The sequence below is a fragment of the Quercus robur genome, chromosome 2 (genome assembly GCF_932294415.1).
Source record: "Quercus robur chromosome 2, dhQueRobu3.1, whole genome shotgun sequence".
NCBI classification, from domain to species: domain Eukaryota; kingdom Viridiplantae; phylum Streptophyta; class Magnoliopsida; order Fagales; family Fagaceae; genus Quercus; species Quercus robur.
Genome location: NC_065535.1, coordinates 43,415,526 through 43,437,197, shown reverse-complemented (window position 1 = coordinate 43,437,197; position 21,672 = coordinate 43,415,526).

Here is a 21,672-nt window from a genome sequence, read left to right as displayed (position 1 = left end):
AAGAAATCCATCAAACCAGTTGCAGCAGCCAGGATAGTGGAATCAAGTATAACTAGAATGGAGAATATATAGAACATGCCAAATAGCGCATTCGGGGAACCTAATAGAAGCAGCCACAATCGCTATTTTCAAAATCTTATCTGTCGTCAGGATAATCCCAATCGAAATAATCAAATGTGCAATCCTAAACGCCTAACATGCATTGGAAAAAAAAAATCCCATCAAGCTAGAATGTCATTCAAACAAGGCCAGACTTTAGACTAGCAATGGCTCAATGCCCATTTGATAACATGTTTCCAAACCGCACTTTTTCATAGTACAACTTTAAATTAATTTTTTCTAGGATCAAAATAATACTATTTTGCAATAAATTGAAAAATAATTTGTATCAAATGGTTAGTGCCATGGATTGAATCATTTGGCTTAAAGAAGATAAAACACAGATTGAAAAGATAGGAGCTGGAGTTGCCAGAGTAGACCATAACCCACCGGAGTACATCCTAGCCCATCAGAGTATACCCTAGCCCCCCGCAAAATCCATCTCCTTCTCTCTCGGTGTCGATATATCCCTTTATCTCGGTCTCAATCTCATGGTCCCTCGCCGATCTCGCAATCTCTGTCTCTTCCCCCTTGCTGATCCCTAACTCTCTCTCTCTCTTTTCCCCCTATTTTTATCTCCCCCAATTTTCTCAGTTAGGGCTCAATCAGTATCGTGATTTTTTTGTTTTGTTTTCAGGGGCAGGGGAATGACGTCATTCCCTTTAGCTGCCTTCTTCTTCCTTTATTTTATTTATTTATTTTTTTAAAACATTTAAATAACATTTTTTTTAATTACTAAATAAAATAATAAAAAAAAATAAAAAATAAAAACCCAAAACAATGTTGTTTTGGTTAGTAAACAGAAAGAGTTAACTGGAGCCAAATAGAATACTTAATTGACAAAATTTGAAACTTAGAGGACTGAAATGACAAAACTAAAATTTAGAGAATTGAAATGATAAAAGTTGAAACTTAGAGGGTCTGTTTTGGATTTTAACCAAGGAATAATAATAAGTGATTTTATTTATTTGAAAGGAGGCATGGCCTCAATTTATCTATCTTTTTTTGGAATGCAATAAATATTAGTACCATTTATATTTCTGAGGTGAAAAACTGATAAGGCTTTAATTTGCAAATTTTTATTTTTTTTTTCTCTTGATGGAAATATAAGCTTTGTTTGGATTTGGTGTTTTGGTGTCTGCATTTTCTGTTCTTGTGTTTTTGGCTTTTTTTTTTTTTAGTCCAACACCTGGTGCACTGTTCACAGTATTCTCTTTAATAAACAGTAACCAAAAAATATTATTTTATTGTTTTCAGTTTTTAATTTTCAGTTTTCAGTAAAATAAGCTATATTTAAACACATACATAGTAGAGTAGCGTTTTGCATATGGTGTGCATGAATTGACACACCAACGAGGTCTCTCATTCATTTGTGTATACGATGTCTGTCTTGCACTTCATTCGATGCATGGAAATTAATGTAGTGTCGATTTTCCACTAGGGGTTTGTTTGGATACCGTTTATTGCTGATTATTGAAAACTGAAAATACTATAGCAAAATAATTTTTAAATGTGTGAATAGTGTTGTGGGATCCAGTTTTAAAGAAAAATTTGCTAAAATCCGTACTTGCGAGTCCCGTGAATAGTGTACAGTACCCATACAATGCAGACGCGTATGTCTGTTGTTTTCAGTGCAATCCAAACATACACTAGGTGCGAAATGAAGCGTGAGTTTGGAAAGTGCGTTTTGTGCGTTTCCCAGCGGCTGCGTTTTTTTTTAGTGGGTCCATGGGCATTGTTCATGGGACTCGTAACTTGGAAAAAAAAATGCAAATTTAACTTTAAAACTGGGTCCCATGACACTATTCACACATTTAAAAATTATTTTGTTACAATATTTTCAGTTTTTAGTAATAAGCATTATCTAAATAGACCTGAAATGTACACACTGAAGAGACAAAAAAAGGGGGTTTGATACGATACGATACCAATTGGGATGCTCATGTATACAACACAACGAGAATGTGCATGCACTTAGGAGTTAGGGCAAACACTGAAATACATGGACCCCCAGGCTTTTGCCATGGGCCCATGCACGCAATGGCGGAACTAGAAATTTATGGTTAGGGGGCCAAGCAATAAATAAGACGATTACATTTTTTTAAAATATATATCCATACTATGTACAATTATCAAAAATATGTAGTAGTATCATAAACACAATTCAATATACAATACATGTTTTTTTTTTTTTTTTTTTGTGTGTGTGATAAATATATATATATATATATATATATATATATATATATATATATATTTAAGTGGATTAATTTATAACTCAATATAGTTTTTAATTTGCCTATCGACCTAGGTTTTCAAGTTAAATTACAACATATTAATTATAATAATTAAGATAAAAGAATATTATTAATAGGTTAAAAGATGGCTAAAAATTAGACACGCATAAAAATAAATTGAATCAAAATATCTAGTAATATATTTTGTCTAATTAATAATAAGTTATTATATTTATATGTTATATAATATATTTATCAATTAAAAAAATAAATAATAGATGAAGACAATTCATAGTGGTTCTAGGATCATAATTATTTTACAACCTTTTGTCACAACTTTATCATGAAAGATTGCGAGTGGTTATCTATTACTTATATATGGACTTACTATTTTTTCTCCGCCAATCACACTTGTCTACATCTTGTAACAAAAAAGTTGTGAAATAAGTTGTGGTAATATATTTCTTCTATACCACACCTAGGAGTAAACTAAACGACTAAAGTGATATATCAAGTTTGCTTTTGACTAGTTTGTTTGTTTATTTTTTTTGATGCTGATGTGTTTGTTTTTGAACTATATATGTGGTCCTTTCTTAATAGCTTTATTGTATTGGAATTAGAGAAATTAGTTTAGAAGTCGTGGAGTCAGTAAATTGTATAGCACTAAATCAATCACTTGAAGTAAAGAAGAGAAGGAAAAGGAAAATGGGATATAGAGGCGAAGGAGAAAACTGAGAGAACATAAACTGCTAATCTCCTGGCAATGGACCAACGACGTAATTTTTTGAAAATGAAGAAAAAAAAAAGTGTGTGAAACACAGGCTCCTTCAACTGTCAATACCAAAGTAAGCTAGAGAGATTTTTTTTTTTTTTTTTTTTTTTTTTTTTTTTTCAAAAAACAAGAAAGGGCATTTTTTGAAATTATTTTTCTTTCTTCAGAAAATTGTTAAACTAGAGGAGTTTCTCTGAAAAACAAATAGAGGATGGGGGGCCGAAAGAGTACCATCTTTGAAAAATCTTCTAAAATTTTGGGATATTTCATTTATGAGTGCATATATTCAACATGGCTCTAACGTGGCTCCGCCATTGCATGCACGTACCCTAAAAAAATAATTTCTGTTGTCTTGGGTGGTGAGATCTCTTTTTTATTTGTCTAAAAAATATATATAAAATAATTGAGTATTTTTTTAATAATGTTTAAAAGTAAGTTAAATAGTGTACTAATTTTTAGGATCTTTTTCTACATGAGAATTGATAAAAGTTTAAAAATTTGGATTTAAAATAAAAATTGGTAATTTGGATTGGAGAAGAGAAAAGAAAAAGCCTAAAACTTAGGAATTAAAAAAAAAAATGGTAAATTACTCTTTTAACTAATTTGTGTTTTTAAATTTAAAATTATTTAACTAAAAGATAGGGTTATTTTAGAGAGTTTAAGAATTTGTGTGGAGATATTTTAGTACGCAAAATGATGAAACCTAAACAAAAAATCCTGTTATTAATAGTATAGATAATACATAATATAGGAAATCTGATCATGCATATACTCAAATTTAATCATGGAATTTAAATAAGGTGAGTGAGACTAACTCGAGCCGATACTTCAAGATGGAATTGTTAGTGATAAAAATCCACGCGGTCTATTTTTCAGCAAACATGGAAAACAAACACAAACGAAGGGTTGCATCTAGAAATTTAATTAATTGAAGTGTTTTTCTTGGCACATGAGTCCAATGGATTTGGCCAATGGGCTAAGAGAACAAGGTGCAATGGGTGAAGTGCCCAAAGGCGGCCCCTTGAGTCCATGACCCAGACCTAGGGCTAGATAATGCAACCCTAGGGCAAGGGAGAGCTTGATAAGAGGATATGTTTATGTGTGTGTTTCTTTGTACCTCTGAATTTTTTCTATGTAAATGTATGTATGCCTTTAAGAATATTTCACTTATATGGTGTGCACAATGCAAAACCCTAAGAGTTTATTTGGTTGGAGTGAAAACAAGAGAGATGCATGGGAAATGGAGGAGAGAAAATAGTAGAGAAAATGGCAAGGGTGTATGTTTGGTTGGAGGGAGAATTGTTTTCTCCCCGGGTCTACTTTTTGTGAAGAGAAATTTTTCTCCTCAAATGAGGGATAAAATGGACTTAAGATGAGAAATTGCCCATCTACCCCTCCACTCTTCAAGTTGGTTTCCTTCTTGTGTGTGTGTGTGTTGTGTTTTGTGTTTTGTTTTTCAAGCTTTAAACATTCATTTTTTTTTAATTATTTTTTTAAATGCTTTTTTTTTTGGGGGTATAACTATTATTTATTTATTTATTTTTATATATGTAATAGGTGTATGGAAGTAAATTTATATAAACACTATAAGGACGTAATTTGAGTCCTCTACCTAAATGATGGATGAACTTAGGCCCAAAAAACCCAATACAATGAATTTGTAGAGAGTGGGTTGAAAACTGGGCTTTAATGAGTTGGACAACAAATAAAGTGGATTCAGATTACAAGAAAAGGAAGATAGACTGGTTTAAACTAAAGGAAATCATCCTCGACGCAGTCCGAGGAGATTAGTTCTTATATATTTCTCTCAAGTTTGATTACAAATACAATTCTTGATTGCCACAGTGTTTTTCCCTTAGTTTCTCGATCCCCCTTTCTCAAAGTATCTCTTCCATTTTATACTATCTTTCCCTTTCATCTCCACCTTCCACGTGCAAATCAGATTGTAGGTGTTGATCCTTGTCTCATCAGCATCTTCCTAAAGTCTTTAGGTAGTAGCTGTAAGGCTAAAAGTTACTGTTCAGGTATCACTTCCTTATCAATGCGGCCAGAGAGTTAGTTACAGAGCATTTAATGCGGTGATAGCAGCTTTCCCTTGAGATATTTCATGACTTTCCTATGTCCTGTTCCTTCTTGATACTTATCCTCATTCCTGAAATGATCCAAAACATTACTCTTGATGGCAGACCACACCTTTTGACCTCGGCTTTGCTCAGCCGAGGAGGGATTCTTTCTCGGACCACCCTTCTAGATGACTTTAATCGGATTTCACTTTTTCACTTACTAACATGGATCCTTATGAAAGTGTTTACTTGTCCTAGGATTATTTAACGTCCTCGAATTGGGCCCTTGGCCCAATATATACATAAATTTGGGCTCCTGGGCTTATCACCCCTGCAATAGCCCCTCGAGATTCTTCTTTCTGGCTCCTCGAGAAGAAAGAAGGATTTTGATGTAATGATAGTTCCTCCGCGCCCATTTTAATCACCTCTGATGGTACATGACCTTTTTAATTGCTTAAGGCCTGCTCCTGACGCTTCGGCATTCGACTCACTCTTATTAAATTTTTGTGGCTCTATGTTCCCCACGTTCTATGGTGCAATGCAGATCCAACAGCTAAGGATTTTGCTGGAACCCGAGCGGGAATTTTCCTACTTGTGACTTTCTTTTTGATATAAATACTACCCGAATCAATCACTCGTCTCACTTTAGCATTCATTTCACTTTAGCGCACATATTTTGAACCTGCAAACTTCCTTAACTCACTCGTGCCCTTACAAATACCAAAAGCTTGTCCAAGGATACTTTTCTTCTTTCTGTAAGTCTTCATAAACCTTTTCACTTTATTTTTCCATATACTTTTCTTTTCTTTGTGTCTTTTCCTTCTCAGCTCTTCTTCCTTCTCATTATCTTTTTAGTATCTCCAAGTCTCTCTTAGGAATGGGTAGATTCGTTCATTTGGTAAACTCTGAGGAGGGAATAGAGAGTTTAGAGCTCTATATAGGATTCCTCCAGGAGCGTCCATTAGGTATTGTAAGGAAGGAGAATGGCATGAAAAAAGGCAAAAGGGAGAAGTGGTAATCCCAATGATTGCCTTCATAGAGGGTGGGATGAGAATTCCCATGGGCACCGTAACCAAGGACTACCTTAGGGATCATAAGTTGGCTTCCACTTAGTGTGCCTCAAACATGTTCAGAATTTTAGGGAGTGTAGATGCCCTTAATGAAAAAATGGGCTTAGGGTTGACCTACCATGATGTCAACTGGATTTACAACCTTCACCACCTAAAGGGGCAGGGATACTACCTAAAATCTAGGTACCCCGAGGTTAGGCTCATCTAGTGCCTCCCGATTCCAACAAGGGCCTAAACAAGGACTTCTTGATCATGTTCGGGGAGTGGCACGATGGCCTCCCCTGCTTGACGAGAGAGGGGACACCAGGTGGGGTCTTAGGTTTAGGTGATGTATTTGTACTTGAGTTCTCCTTTAATTCGTGCTATTTCTTGCTGATGATATATATATATATATATATATATATATATATATTTTGTTTTTCTTAATGGTTTTGCAGATAAGAACGTGGTTGTTCCCAACTTTAGTCTTGTCAATCAACTGAGTTTAGATAAAATACTGAAGGCCGAGGTGTTCGTCCATAGTGACGACCAGCTTAAAGCGGCACACTTGATTCTCAACTATACTCCTATATCCAAGACTTTCCAGGCATCGAAGTGCGTTATAAAAGCTAAGGACCCATGCCTACACCAGGTAAGCGTTGCTGTTCTAGGTTTCCTTATTACCGATGCCATCCCAGAAGGCACTCTTACCACTGATCCCATACCTTAAGGTATACCAAAGCTAGCCTTGCCACCACATCATACAACCGGAGAGGCCACTCCTTCTCATCCAAGAAGAAGAAGTAGTTGAAGTTTTTTACTCTGAGGACCGAGGAGTTACTTCCATTCCAGACAACATAGGCATCCAACGCAAATTGAGGTCCACCTTGCAAGAATTACTAGATTCCCAACCAGGGGGAAATGCACCTAGGAAGGAAACCCAAACTAGGCTTCCCACCTGCCCTGTGCTTCCAACTTGAACTTGCCAACCTAAAAAGGAAAAAGGAGCAAAAGGGCAAGGAGGTGGTAGAAGTTGGAAAAATTCTCTCTGGAAGCTCTCTTTCAATCGTGGGTTAAAAGGGTATTTATACTGGAGTGAAGAGGAATGCGAAACGTCAGGTTTTTCCAAAACAGGGGTGGCTCGCGGCTTGACCAAGTCGCGAGATCCAGTCGCGAGTTAACCGTATGGCCAGTTGTCCTGTTTTGTCCTGTAGTGCTCCAGCTAGCATGACTGTTCATCTTCCAGCATGCTTGGCACGTGTGCATCTTCTGGCGGGTTGAAGCCGCGAGTCCACCCGCGAGTCCCAGCCGCGACACTCTGTTTTCTTGCACACTCTTGAGCAATCTTCACACTATCTCACTCACTACCCTTACAACAATCCCACCTAAATACAGGGTTACTAAATGCTGAATTACAAGCAAATTTGGCACGGAATAAAGCCAATTAGATGGTTGAATAAATTCAACCTTACAATAAGCAAACAAACAAGAAAGAAAGTGAACAAGAAAGTAAACAGGCAAGAAAGCAAGTGAACAAGAAAGTAAACAGGCAAGAAAGTAAGCAAGCAAAAGGGCCAATAAAAGGTGGTGTCCAAGGGGGACAAATGTAAGCTTGGATCGGGTGTCCATATCTTCATTGTGTTGAAGTATGGACGACACACTAGCAAGCAAGACTCATGCATGAACATGTAAGCAAGCATGTAAAGATGTATAGAAAGCCAACGGGTGGCATGAACAAGCATGACAAGCATATCATCGCACGGAGCAGAAAAGGGAAGGGTACGTGTGAAGCAACCTGGCATCCGACGCATCCTAAGTGGTTACCCCTAAACAAGGCCTCATGGGCATCGGATGTAACCAAACAAGATCAAGCCTATGGAGGGCATCAAGCATGGCAATGCCTAGGACAAGAGAGGCTAAGACGAGCATAAAGCATAAAAGCAAGCAAGCATAAACATGCAAATAGGATGATCCAAACTCTTTGACGTGGGCCTTGGTGTATGGACGATGACAAAGACCATAGGGTCTATATCGGGTCTAAACCAATAGGCCAAAACACAAGAAAATGCGATAAAAGGAACAAAAGGGCTATAATAGCACATGACATGACAAACAAAGCCTAGGCCTATACACATAAACATGGCAAGAAGCATGCAAGCATATGAAAACATAGGTCTAGACATATAGGCATAGAAACATGCGTGTAAACATGTAGATCTATGCAAAGCATGGCCAAAAATGTGATATCAAGCATGTAAGCATGTAGATCTAAACAACAATACAAGGAAAAGATAGATCTAAGCATGAAAACATGGCATATGGCATGAAAACATGTAGATCTAAACATATAAGCATGTAAGGATGTAGATCTAAGCATGTGAAAAAAGAATCCAAACACATAAACATGTGAAGACAAGGATCTAAGCATATAGACATGTAAACATAAGCATAAACATATGGGTCTAGACATGTGAGCGTAGCATAAAGCATAAAAGCAAGCATAGGGACCCATAAATCTAGGCACAAGCATGGAGATAGGCATACAGACTAACATAGAACATGTAAATCAAGCCATAAACATGGAAAGCATGGAAACTTGTAGATCTAGACACAAGCACCACATGGAAAAGTTAGATCCAAGCATAAAACATGGCATAAGGCATACAAAGTAAGGAGATTTAAGCTAGAAGCACAAATAAAGCAAGAAACATGCTAAAGAAAGCAATAAATCATGTTATTCAAGCAAAAAGAAAGGATAAAAAGCTTGATGAAGCTTTATAGGAAAAGGGGTATGGATTGTAGCCAAAAAGCTAAATCCATACCCTTATACCTCAAATCCAAGGTATAGAACCAAGGAGAGAAAGATAGAGGGTATAAACACTACCTTGTATTTTTGGAAGAGAGAAGAATCAAGAAGGTTTGATGTGTTTTTGTGTTTTTTGGGAGAGAAATATGGTGAGAAAAGTGAGAAAAAAATGCCTAGAAAGATGCCCAAACAGCTCCCAAAATGTCTCCCCCTCAATTTGAGTTGCCAGGAGCCCTTTTGTAGGCACTGGTACGCTTTTTGGGGCCCAGTGCACCTTGTTGGTGCGCTGACGGCTCTTTTTGGTGCGCTAGGTCGGGCCCGGCTAACGTCAACAATTTCGTCCTTATGCACTTTTTCAGTTTTGAATTCGGACGTGCATTTGGAGGTTTTCCTGGAATTGGATTGAGGCTATCTTGGTGTTCTTGGAAAGCTCTGGATGTCTAGTTTTTAGAAAACTAAAGAAATTAAAATTCCAATGGTTGGATCAAAAGTTATGACCACGGGAAGTGTGCTGATGAGTTTTTCACGGTTTTTTCAATATCTCAACCGTTTTAACTCCGATTTTGACCCATGAATAGTCGTTGGAATTAGAATTTGATGACCGAATCAAGGTAAGGGTTTATGGGGCCCACCGGGAGTCAACTCTAGGTCAAACTTGGTCAAACTTAGTCAAATTTGCTAAAAGTATTCGAAGTGCTCGTGTTTGAAATAAAACCATGGAAAATGTTGTTTTTGTGAGGATTTTGACCTTGTTTGACTTTTGGTCAACCCAGGGTTTACCAAGGGCATTTTGGTCATTTTGGCTGAAAAAGGAACTTTAAGTGCTCTGGTATTCGAATGGGTTGCATCACGCTATTATATATGTTCTCATGACCCCATGGAGAGAAAATGATATTTTGGGTTTTTTAGGGTTTGACGCATAAATCAAGGGTGGACAAAATACGATATCAACAGCTGCCCCTTCTTTATCTGATATCTCGGGTGCAATGAGAGGTGTTAGATAAAGAATGTGATTTCGCATTTTGTGGCCCCTAAATTGTGTGCAAAGGCGATTCATGGATCGAGACCAGTTTTTTAACTTATGCGGTCGAGTTGCTGCTTTTGCTTCGGAAAATTTCTTTTGCATCTGTTTCTTGATACTAGACCAAAATTTCATTCTTTTTTTGCAAATATGCTAGTAGCAATGCAACTAGGAAAGCTTTCTAGATTTTTTTTGGGGGGGGGGGGGGGGGCTAGGTAGAAAAACATGCAAATGTTGGATGCTATGGATGTAGAAAATAAAATGCTAGCAAAAGTAAGGGATTTACCTGGTGATTGGGAACTTAGGATTCTTTAGGAACTTGGTGATTATGGGATGGTGAGACGTATGACATCGCCGCTAGCTAGCCTCAAAATAGGATTTGACGAAGATAGAGGATATCTGAATAGCAGTCTGAATAGTAGTCTTGATTTTTGCCAAGTAGAAACAGAGAATATCTGAATAGCAGTCATGGTCTTAGGCTGGGTAGGAAAGAGGATATTTGAACAGTAGTCCCGATTTGTATCAAGTAGAAACAGAGGATATCTGAATAGTAGTCTTGATTTTTGCCAAGTAGAAATAGAGGGTATCTGAATAGTAGTCTTGGTCTTAGACTGGGTAGGAACAGAGGATATCCGAACAACAGTCTTGATTTGTGTCAGGTAGAAACAGAGGATATTTGAATAGTAGTCTTGATTTTTGCCAAGTAGAAACAGAGGATATCTAAATAGTAGTCTTGGTCTTAGGTTGGGTAGGAACAGAGGATATCTAAACAGCAATCCCGATTTGTGTCAAGTAGAAATAGAGGATATCTAAATAGCAGTCCTGATTTTTGCCAACTAGAAACAGAGGATATTTGAATAGCAGTCTTGGTCTTCGGCCGGGTAGGAATAGAGGATATTTGAACAGCAGCCTTGGTCTTAGGCCAGGTTGGAACAGTGGATATCTGAACAGCAGTCTCGATTTATGTCAGGTAGAAGTAGAGGATATCTAAATAGCAGTCCTGATTTTTGCCAAGTAGAAACAGAGGATATCTGAATAGCAGTCTTGGTCTTAGGCTGGGTAGGAACAGAGGATATCTGAACAGCAATCCTAATTTGTGTTAGGTAGAAATAGAGGATATTTGAATAACAGTTTTGATTTTTGCGAAGTAGAAAGAGGATATTTGAAAAGCAGTCTCGGTCTTAGGCTAGGTAGGAACAGAGGATATCTGAACAATAATCCTGATTTACATTAGGTAGAAACAAAGGATATCTGAATAGCAGTCCTGATTTTTGCCAAGTAGAAACAGAGGATATCTGAATAGCAGTTTTGGTCTTAGGCTAGGTAGGAATAAAGGATATTTGAATAGCAGTCCCGATTTGTGTCAGGTAGAAACATAGGATATCTGAATAGCAGTCCTAATTTTTGACAAGTAGAAATAGAGGATATCTGAATAGCAGTCTTGGTCTTAGATCAGGTAGGAACAGAGGATATCTAAACAACAGTCCTGATTTGTGTTAGGTAGAAATAGAGGATATTTGAATAACAGTTCTGATTTTTGCTAAGTAGAAATAGAGGATATCTGAATAGCGGTCTTGGTCTTAGGCGAGGTAGGAATAGAGGATATCTGAATAGCAGTCTTGATTTGTGTCAAGTAGAAACAGAGGATATTTGAATAGTAGTCCTGATTTTGGCCAAGTAGAAATAGAGGATATCTGAATAGAAGTCTTGGTCTTAGGCTGGGTAGGAATAGAGGATATCTAAACAGCAGTCTCGATTGGTGTCCTTTGCAGTTGTGTGCTAGGTACAGACCTGCACATTTTTAAAATAGTGTTAGTCCACTTGTGTTGCCATTTGACCTATGGGTTTACCAATTATGTTTGGATTTCTTGCTGTTTTGAAGATTATGTCATGGAGGACGAGTTCCAAAGGAGACCGGGGGAAGGCCCCCTTTTATCTTATGTCCCACGGGGACTCTTCTTCTAATGATGAGACTATTTCTGTTGGTGAGCAGGTGACTCGAGTTCTGCAGAGCCATTTTGATCGTGGACCCCGGGTACACTCCAGGCACTTCAGGTAGAGCACATCCTTCCATCGGTCCTTTTGCAGGCAATGGTGATGATGATGATGTTGACCATTTTATTAGTGACTCCTATAGGGATGATAATTCCCAGTAGGGTTAGATTTCTTTTGTAGCATGATGTAGCCCTTTGTGAGAGTTGTCTTTTTCGGGATACTCAGGCCCAAGGATCCCGAGCCTGAATGAGAAAGAAAGGATTTGGTGGACTGGGCCTTGACTCACCGCAGCTAAATGGCTGTTTAAGAGTCAAGTGAATGCAGAGAATACTCCTGACAACATACAGAAAAAATGACAAACAAGGATATCGAGGAGTGCCAAAAATTAACAATGTAAGTTCAGAAAGAAAGAAAAGCAGGATTAGCAAGACGATAAAAAAAAAATCTGTGGGGATCCTGGGAGTTGTGAAACAGTATTTCATTAAGGCATTATCTGTTTGATTACAGAAAGCTCACTAGGACATGATATAAGGTCCAATCAAGCTCAAAAATTGCAGCCTTGAATGGCTATTTCAGCCTTCAAAACTTGCGAAGTTTGATTCTCGTTGGATCCGAGTATGTGCCATAGTTGCTTTTACAGGATATCGGGAAGCAGTATTTGTTTTCCCTTAGTATTTTCTTTCTGCACAGATTTTCTTATAGTTTTTCCTAGAGAATCTCTTCTTTCTTGTGTTTCTTTCTTTTTTTTCTCGCTGCTTTCTTCACAACCCATCCCCTCCTTTTATAATGGAGTTTTCTGGGCGTCCCGAGGAACCATTGGTTCCCCTGTTTTGCTTTCCTGCGAACAGAGCACGTCTTGTCCCTGTTGTCTTGGTAAGTCCCTTTTCCGCTTCTTCTTATTCTTTCCTTCTCTCAGTTCTGATTCTTTTGAAAGCTTCTTGTTGGCTATCTTCTTTTGGAGTGCTGAGGTATGCCCTTCTCGGCATCCCCACTTCTGGTGCCTTCAGCTTTTCCTTTTCTTTCCTATTTGGGCGGAATCCCATCCTGCCTTTTTTAAAGATCGTTTGTTGTTGTCCTTCTTCCCTGTCTTGGTTCCCCGAGTACTCTTCTGTCTGTGCCGTGAGAAGTCGCTCGCGCTTTTTGTTTTTCTTGTTTTCTTTTTTTCTTTTCTCTGTCTTCTTTCTATCGAGCTGTCCCGATCTTCCTTCTTCTTTGTGCCTGAAAGGATCCGCGCCTATTGATGGTGCCTGAGGATCCTTGCTTCTTATATTTTGCCGTGATCCTTTCTTTTTTTTCTGGATGCTTTTCTTTTCTGGGCTTCGGGATCCTCTGGGCCTTTCATATAAATCCCTTTGGACTTGGCTTCTGGGCTCAACTCATTTTTTTTTTGGGCTTAGCTTATTCTTTCTTGGGCTTATTTTACTGTGATCTCTCTTTTTTTTTTTTTTTAGACCTCAACACCCTTATGTGGGCATTTATGTATTCTTCATGTATCTTGAAGACATCGCCCCATGGTGAGCCAGTTGTGTATGTATATGATGTATTGCCTCCTGACAGGCCAGGACATGTGCGTATTATATTGCCCCACAGTAGGCCTTGATGTATGACATTATCTCTTTGTAGCTTCATGGTGTACGTATGAAACAATGCCTCTTGTTAGGACTTACATGTATGATTCTGGAAACTACCTTTGAGAGGGCTGATGTATGACTTTAGGAAAAGTTTCTTTGAGAGGGCTGCTAATATACATGAAAGACAATGCATTTGATTAGGACTTACATGCATAGTTCTAGGAAATTGCCTTTGAGAGGGTTGCTGATTTATATGAAACTCAATGCCTCTGGTTAGGACTTACATGTACAACCATAGAAAAGTTGCCTTTGAAAGGGCTGCTGATGTCTGTGAAAAACAATGCCTCTGGGTAGGATTGACATGGATAACTCTAGAAAATTTCCTTTAAGAGGGCTACTGCGAGTGTAGGAGAAACAATGCCTCTAATTAGGACTTACATGTATAACCATAGAAAAATTGCCTTTGAGATGGCTACTGACATGTGTGAAAAACAATGCCTCTGGGTAGGACTTACATGCATAACTCTAGAAAATTGCCTTTGAAAGGGTTGTTGATGTTCGCATGAAACAATGCTTCCAGGTAGGACTTACATGTATGATTTTGGATGTCGCCTTTAAAAGGGCCGTTGACATATGTGAGAAGCAATGGGTAGGGCTTACATGCATAACTCTAGAAAATTACCTTTGAGCGGGCTATTGTATCACCGTAGAAAAATTGCCTTTGAGAGGGCTACTAATGTGTGTGAAACAATGCCTCTAGGCAGGACTTACATGCATAACTATAGAAAATTGCCTTTGAGAGAGCTACTTCCGGTGTAGGAGAAACAATGCCTCTGATTAGGACTTACATGTATAACCATAGAAAAATCACCTTTGAGAGGGCCGTCGATGTGTGCAAGAAACAATGCCTCCAGGTAGGACTTACATGTACGATTCTGGATGTCGCCTTTTAAAGGGCTGCTATTGTATGCATGAAACAATGCCTCTGAGTAGGATTTACATGTATAATTCTGAGTGTCACCTTTTAAAGGGTTGTTGCTATATGTATGCATTATCGCATTTTCATCATAGATGGTGGTTTTGAACCAGCTTGTGTCACACTCATGTGTATTGCACCGCAGTTTCACGGGTTTATCAGTAGATTTTGACAATGATTGTCACGCTAGAGGGAGAGAGAATGGAGAGATTGCATGAAATAAACTACCCCAATTTAGGGTTTCATGCGATTCTTGACATGAAGGACACATCCTCAGCAGGATGGACCCATTCTGGTATATTGGATAAAGTGGAGGGAACTGCGCAAAATAAACTGCCCTAGTTTAGGGTTTTACGGGGTTTTAAGCCTGCAGACTGGTTGAAAATGGCATCGACTTCATAGACCATACCAAATGCTAGTAATGAATGTGGACATTTTGAACAAAATCTTCTTAGACACGCCATGAGTCGGTATGCAATGATTGCTCCTATTATTGCTCGAGTCGGCTATCAATTCAAAGGTAGGTTTCTTAGGGTGACCTTATGGGAAATGACTCCCTCTGTCCCCAAAATAAGTTGAAAAAGTTGTCGCACAGCTGAGAACGGGCTTGTGTGTCTTTCTGTTGTGAATTCGAATTACTAGGGCTGAATTGACCCTTGAATTGGGTGAACCGAGATTAGAAAAATGTTCAAGATGTTTGGAAGTGCTAAATGAGATGCACAATGATAAAGTACCCCAGTGTAGGATTTGTGTAGTCTTGGTTGCATGAGAAAGAGTTTCTGACAATCCGGTTCATTGCCGGGCCGACCGCGCACTACGGCGGGTGCTAAAATAGAGGAATCTTTGCTCTAAGGTGGTCAAAAACATCCCAAACAGAGGAGTAGTGGTCAAAATACATGGGGGTTTGTGCTTGGGGGGTTGAAAAGCCTTGGCACGTGTCTCGATGGTTGACAACCCTACAAGGTGCACTGCCTCGGTTTTCGTGCATAAAAGGCTGGGTTTAGCCCAACCCCAGCTCATTCTAGTCTGCGATTTTCTAGGGTCTTCTTCTACCCTTTTCTTCACCTAGAATGTGTAGAGAACATTTTTTTTCATAATTTATCACATAGATTGTTATCAAATCATCAGATTTAGCAGGATCCGTTCGTGGATGCTCTTGGTACTCACTCCTACGACACTCTAGTCGAGCTTGAGAGGGAGTCTTACTATAAGAAGAAGCTTAGGAGGTGGTTAAGCTCCTTTTCTTGCAGTGACCAGGCATTCATCCGGCGACTTCTTGGAGATGCTATTGCTTTTCATCACACCTCATTGGATTGGCATTTATTGAAGGTCATTACCTCTTGTTAGGACCTCGCCTTGAGATGTGTCACCATTGGAGATGTTGATCTGATGCCCACCTTGGAGGAGTATGATCGTTTTCTTTCTCTTTCAACCCCTCTAAGCACTATTTTTTTTCATCAATCTGGCCACGCTACCGCAAGAGACTCACTGATCTGTTGGGCTTGAAGAGGCCCGTTGTGGAGGCACTGACTTTGTATGGCAGCGGGATAGGAGGGAGCATGTCCTTTGATTCCCTGTATGATCAGTTCCAGTCATTGGAGTACCCTGTTGGCTACTGAGATGACTTTGTGGACTTAGAGGAGCAGTGGACATCCTACCAGCATCAGGCCTTCCTGGTGGCCTTTTTTTGTGCAGTGCTGTTTCCTTCATCATCAGGAGTTGTCAGATTTGTAGTTCTCCTTCTGGTGAGTGCCCTACCTCATGGTACCTCTTTCATTCTTGCTATACTTTTTGAGACCATTAGGTCCTTGTCTTTGTGTTGGGAGACCGATAGGGGTAGGCTAGGTTGCTCTGCTCATCTATTACAGCTGTAGTTCTGTAGCCACCCGAGTGTTATTCCTGGGGATCAGCTTGAGGGCTTTGCCAGTAGGAGTAAAGTCTAGGCAACTATAGTTCTTGATCTTCCTTTTTTTGGGGATACTGAGGGTTGGCCGAGGTACTTATGCAGCCTAAGTCCCACTGATTGGACCTGGAGAGTCAAGTGGGGTATTACTAAATGGTAGGGGCGAACCCATTGCATCGGTTTACTTGGCATTCCCCTGGTGGGTATTTGGGGTGCACAGGATACTTTCTAGGCATGGCCATACTGCAGTTCGGGGGTATCCAGTATATCCCTTGACTTAGTGATCTTTCTGTTGTCACTTGTGAGTATAGGCTCGTGGATGTTAATGTGGTAGTGACAGGATATGCCTCCAATTTTTGGGAGGCACACAAGTCGAGCATTGACTTCCTTCTTTGTTCTAGGGATGACCAGGAGTGGTTTTCTAGTTAAGGTTAGAGTATGTGAGACACCAGAGATCCCAGCTTTGTGTTTGACTTATCATCACTAGTCTTAGTTGAGTTGCCACTTTCGGCTGATGTTTTGGGAGACTATTCTCTGGAGTTTGAGATCAGGGTTAAGAGGGCCCTTATGGATCTAAGGGAGTGCCTGAGGGAGGCTGTTAGGGATAGTGACTATTGTAGAGAGCTGGTTGATACCCTTATGGAGGATATTAAGGAGATGAGCAGTGCACATGAGAGTGAGCTTGCTACTCTTAGGGTGGAGCTTGATCAGAGAGGGCTGGCCCTTCTTGGCACAGAGGCAGAGTGTGTTCAGCTGAGATCTCGGGTTGTGGGTTTAGAGGATGAGCTTACAGATCTTACTCAGAGGTTTACCACTTTGAATTATACTTGGATTGAGGAGAGGGCCGCACTAGAGGCTAGCAAGGCCGAGACTAGTAGCAGGGCCGATGGCTTAGCATTGGAGCTAGTATAGGCGAAGGCTTACATTCATTCCACTTTGAGCATGGAGTATGGGAGAGAGGGCGATGAGCCTAGTGAGCCACAGTTGGCCTTTTGTCGCCTTCAGACTGAGTTGGTTGAGAGGGAGGAGGCTTTGAGGATTGCTACTGTAGAGGTGGGCACCTTGCAGGCTTTGTTGGAGACCAAGAGACAGGGGCCTACTTTTGATTCCGTGATAGAGAGGGAGCTTGTCTGTCTTTGACATTCCCATGACAGACTTAGAGGGGTTACTAGGGACCTAGGTTTTGATGCAGCTGGGTTATTTCACACTTATGCTCATGATGACTCGATTCTCCGTACTGGTTTTGGGAGATTATGCCAGACCATGTCTGATCGCTTAGGCCATGTTTGACTTACCGGTGTTCTTTTCCACTTATTTTGCTAGGCAATTGCATAAGGCCTTCCTCTTTTTGTTCGAGTTCTTAAAGCACAGTCTAGTCTGTTAGGCATGCTTAGAAACTGAGAGATGGTGGAGAGAGATGTTTATGATGATATTCAGGATATATTTAGGAGATGAGATTTCATGTTTTGGTATTAGAATGTATGAAAGAAACTGAATGGCACAATACAGGCATGTTAATGATTATGTAGGAAAATGCTTTGAAAATGCAAGATTATACAAATAAGTGATAAATGTAAAATCCATGCTTATCAATATCTTATTTTTCCAAGGATACATCCTGTTCTAGACGAATCTTTCCCTTTTCCCATTGAGGTACATTTCCTATTGGTATGAGCCAGAACATCTTAAGTAGACCACCGGGTCGTGGCAGTATTGTAGACAAAGAGCGATCTCGGATGTGTCTTCATATCTTGTCTTAGACATTGCATCCATATAATCTTATGATCTTGATCATATATCCGAGGGGATTCAAATGACTAATTTTCTTTTAAGATGTGACTGAACCAAGATGGCTACCTATGTACCTCCACTAGGAAGGATCAGGTCATCACGTAGTTTAACTGACTTTTGATTGCCTTAATTTTTGCCTAGACTGCCCTTTCAGGTTTTCAATCTAGCAGACTCTCCCACATTCTTTCTTTTGCTCTCATTTTGTGTAGACCACCCTTTCAGGTTTTCGATCTACCTTTTTACAATTTTTTTGTTATTTTTTTTTTTGTTTTTGTTTTTTTTTTTTGACATAAAAATATAGAAATGAGGTGCACTGAAAGGCATATTGAAGTTATGCCCATCCATGTTGGCTAGAATCAAGTCTCCTCCGGAAAAGGCCTTCTTTACCACATATGGGCCCTCGTAAGTTGGGGCAAACTTTCCTTTATGATTAGGCATGGCTTGGTTGCGCTTCTTCAAGACTAGATCACCTTTTTCGAAGACCTTAGGTCTAACTCTCTTGTTGAATGCTCGCTCGATGCGGCATTGGTACAACTGTCCATGGCACATTGCGGTCATGTGCTTTTCATCTATCATGTTCAGCTGTTCATATCGAGAATGGGCCTATTCAGCTCCTGACAGCTTTGTCTGAGACAAAATTTTGAGAGATGGGATCTCTACCTTTATAGGGAGGATGGTCTCATGCCATATACTAATGAATACGGGGTTGCACCCATGGAAGTACGAATAGAAGTGTGATACGCGCACAAAGAAAATGGCAAGTACTCGTGCCAATCCTTGTATGTGCCTGTCATTTTCACTAATATTTTCTTTATGTTCTTGTTAACGGCTTCCACTGTACCATTCATCTGAGGGTGATAGGGAGCCACATTTCTGTGCTCGATCTTGTACTGTTGGTAGAGTTTTTGGATTATTTTCCCATTTAGGATTGCCCCATTATCTGTAATGAGCTCTCTTGACATGCCATAGTGGCAAATAATGTTATGTTTCAGGAATTGGGCTATTACTGCTTGAGTGACACTTTTGTACGAAGCGGCCTCCACCCACTCTGTAAAATAATCAATGGCCACTAAGATGTACTTATGACCATTTGAAGCATTTGGAATCATGGGTCCGATGACATCCATACCCCAAGCTGAGAAGAGCCATGGTGCTGCCAAAGAGTGCAAAGGCTGAGGAGGAGCATTCTTCCTGTCTTGATAGGCCTGGCAACGGTGGCATGTCCTCACATGTTTAATGCAATCTCTTTCCATGGTGAGCCAATACTAACCGGCTATCGTAATCTTGCGGGCCAACAGAGGTCCATTGGCATGAGTTCCGAGTAAGCCTTCATGCATCTCTTCCATCAGATGATTAGCCTAAGAGGCATTTATGCATCAAAGCAGGGTAGAATCGTGGTTCCTTTTGTATAAGACTTCTCCACTCAAGAAACATTGGCAGGCCATGCGTCGAATAAACTTCTTTTCACTATCCGTTGCACCAGACGGGTATTCATTATTAATATAAGCCTTGATATCGTGGTACCATGGCTTTCCATTGGCTTCGACTTCAACACTCATGCAGTCTTCGATGTTCATACAGTAGGCTGGGACGCCACAGACTTCTATATGTAATTGCTGCATATCATCTCCTTCTGATAACTTGACCATGCTAGCCAGGGTAGCCAAGGCATCTGCAAACTGGTTGTGTGCTTGGGGCAAATAGGCAAATGTGATGTCTTGGAATTTTAAAATCAAGCGGTTGACACATTTCTGATACGAAATCAACTTGGTGTCTCGAGCTTGCCATTTTCCTTCGATTTGGGAGATGATCAACAGGGAATCTCCAAAGACACTTAAGTCATAGGTGCCGAACTCTAGGGCCACTTACAGGCTAACTATGCACGCTTCATATTTTATGACGTTGTTGGTGCAATCAAAATTCAGCTTGACTGAAATAGGGATTTGCTGGTCTTTGGGGGAAACTAAAACTACTCCCACTACATTTCTGGTAGAATTGGTGGCTCCATCAAAATAAAGCTTCCAATGCCACGGTTCCACACTGTCTAGTTTTGGCTCTAGTGCCATGATATCCTCATCAAGGAAGAGGGATTCTGAAAGTTTTGGATCATTCAGCGATTGGTTAGCTAGGTAGTCAGCTATGGCCTGGCTTTATATGGCCTTTCTTGTCACAAACATAATGTTGAACTCAGAGAGCAACATTTGCCAACGGGAGATCTTTCCTATAGGAGTTGGCTTTTCAAAGATGTACTTAATGGGATCCATGTAGGAAATGAGCTGCGTGGTGTAGTAGAGCATGTACTGACGCAATTTGTGCAAGGTCCACACTAAGGTGCAACACGTCTTCTTAATGGTGATGTAGTTGATCTCACAATTGATGAACTTCTTGCTTAAGTAGTAAATCGTCCTTTCTTTCTAGTCAGGCTCATCCAATTGGCCTAACATGTAAGCCCATGGAGGTTTCTTGTTTTTCTTGGTAAAGGATCAACAGATATCCTAGTGTCGGGGGAACCAAAACAGGAAGGTTCAACAAATACTACTTGATCTTGTCTAAGGTTGCTTAGCACTCATCTTTCCATTCTATCTTTGTGTCTTTCTTCAAGATCTTGAACAACGGATCACATGTGGCGGTCAACTGCACAATGTTTCTCGCATTGCGGTGTCGGCATGTCTTGGATGGCTTGGAATTTTGCTGGTTCCACTGATTCCTCTTTGGCTGACTATAAAGCCGAGCAATTTCCTTGAACTAGCTCCGAAGACGCACTTGTTCAGGTTTATTCTCAATCTGTACTTGATAAGGCGCTTGAACAGCTTTCTCAAATCTATCAAATGATCCCTGGAAGTGTGGGAATTGGCAATCATATCGTCTACATAGACTTCAATCTCTTTATGCATCATATTATGGAACAAGGTTACCATGGCTCGCTAATATGTAATGCCAGCATTCATTAAGCCGAATGGCATGACATCATATGCATAGGTTCCCCAATGAGTGGTGAATGTTGTCTTGGCTTTGTCTTTTTCGGCCATCTTGATCTAATTATAACCCAAGAATCCATCCATAATGGAGAAGAACATATTCGTAGTGGTATTATTGATCAGTGTATCGATATGTTGCCTTGGGGCTGGCCCGGTTCAAATATTTGTAATCAATGCACATGCATACTTTCCCATCTTTCTTAGGCATAGGAACAATGTTGGCGACCTAATTTGAGTAGGCTATCGTGGTAAGGAAACCGGCTTTCAACTGCTTTTCTACTTCTTAATCTTCAAAATGATCTCAGATTTCATCTTGCGAAGGGCTTGCCTCATTTGGGGGGCATTCGAGTTTAACTGGAATTCTGTGTATAACAATCTCAGTATCTAACCTTGGCATATCTTGGTAGGACC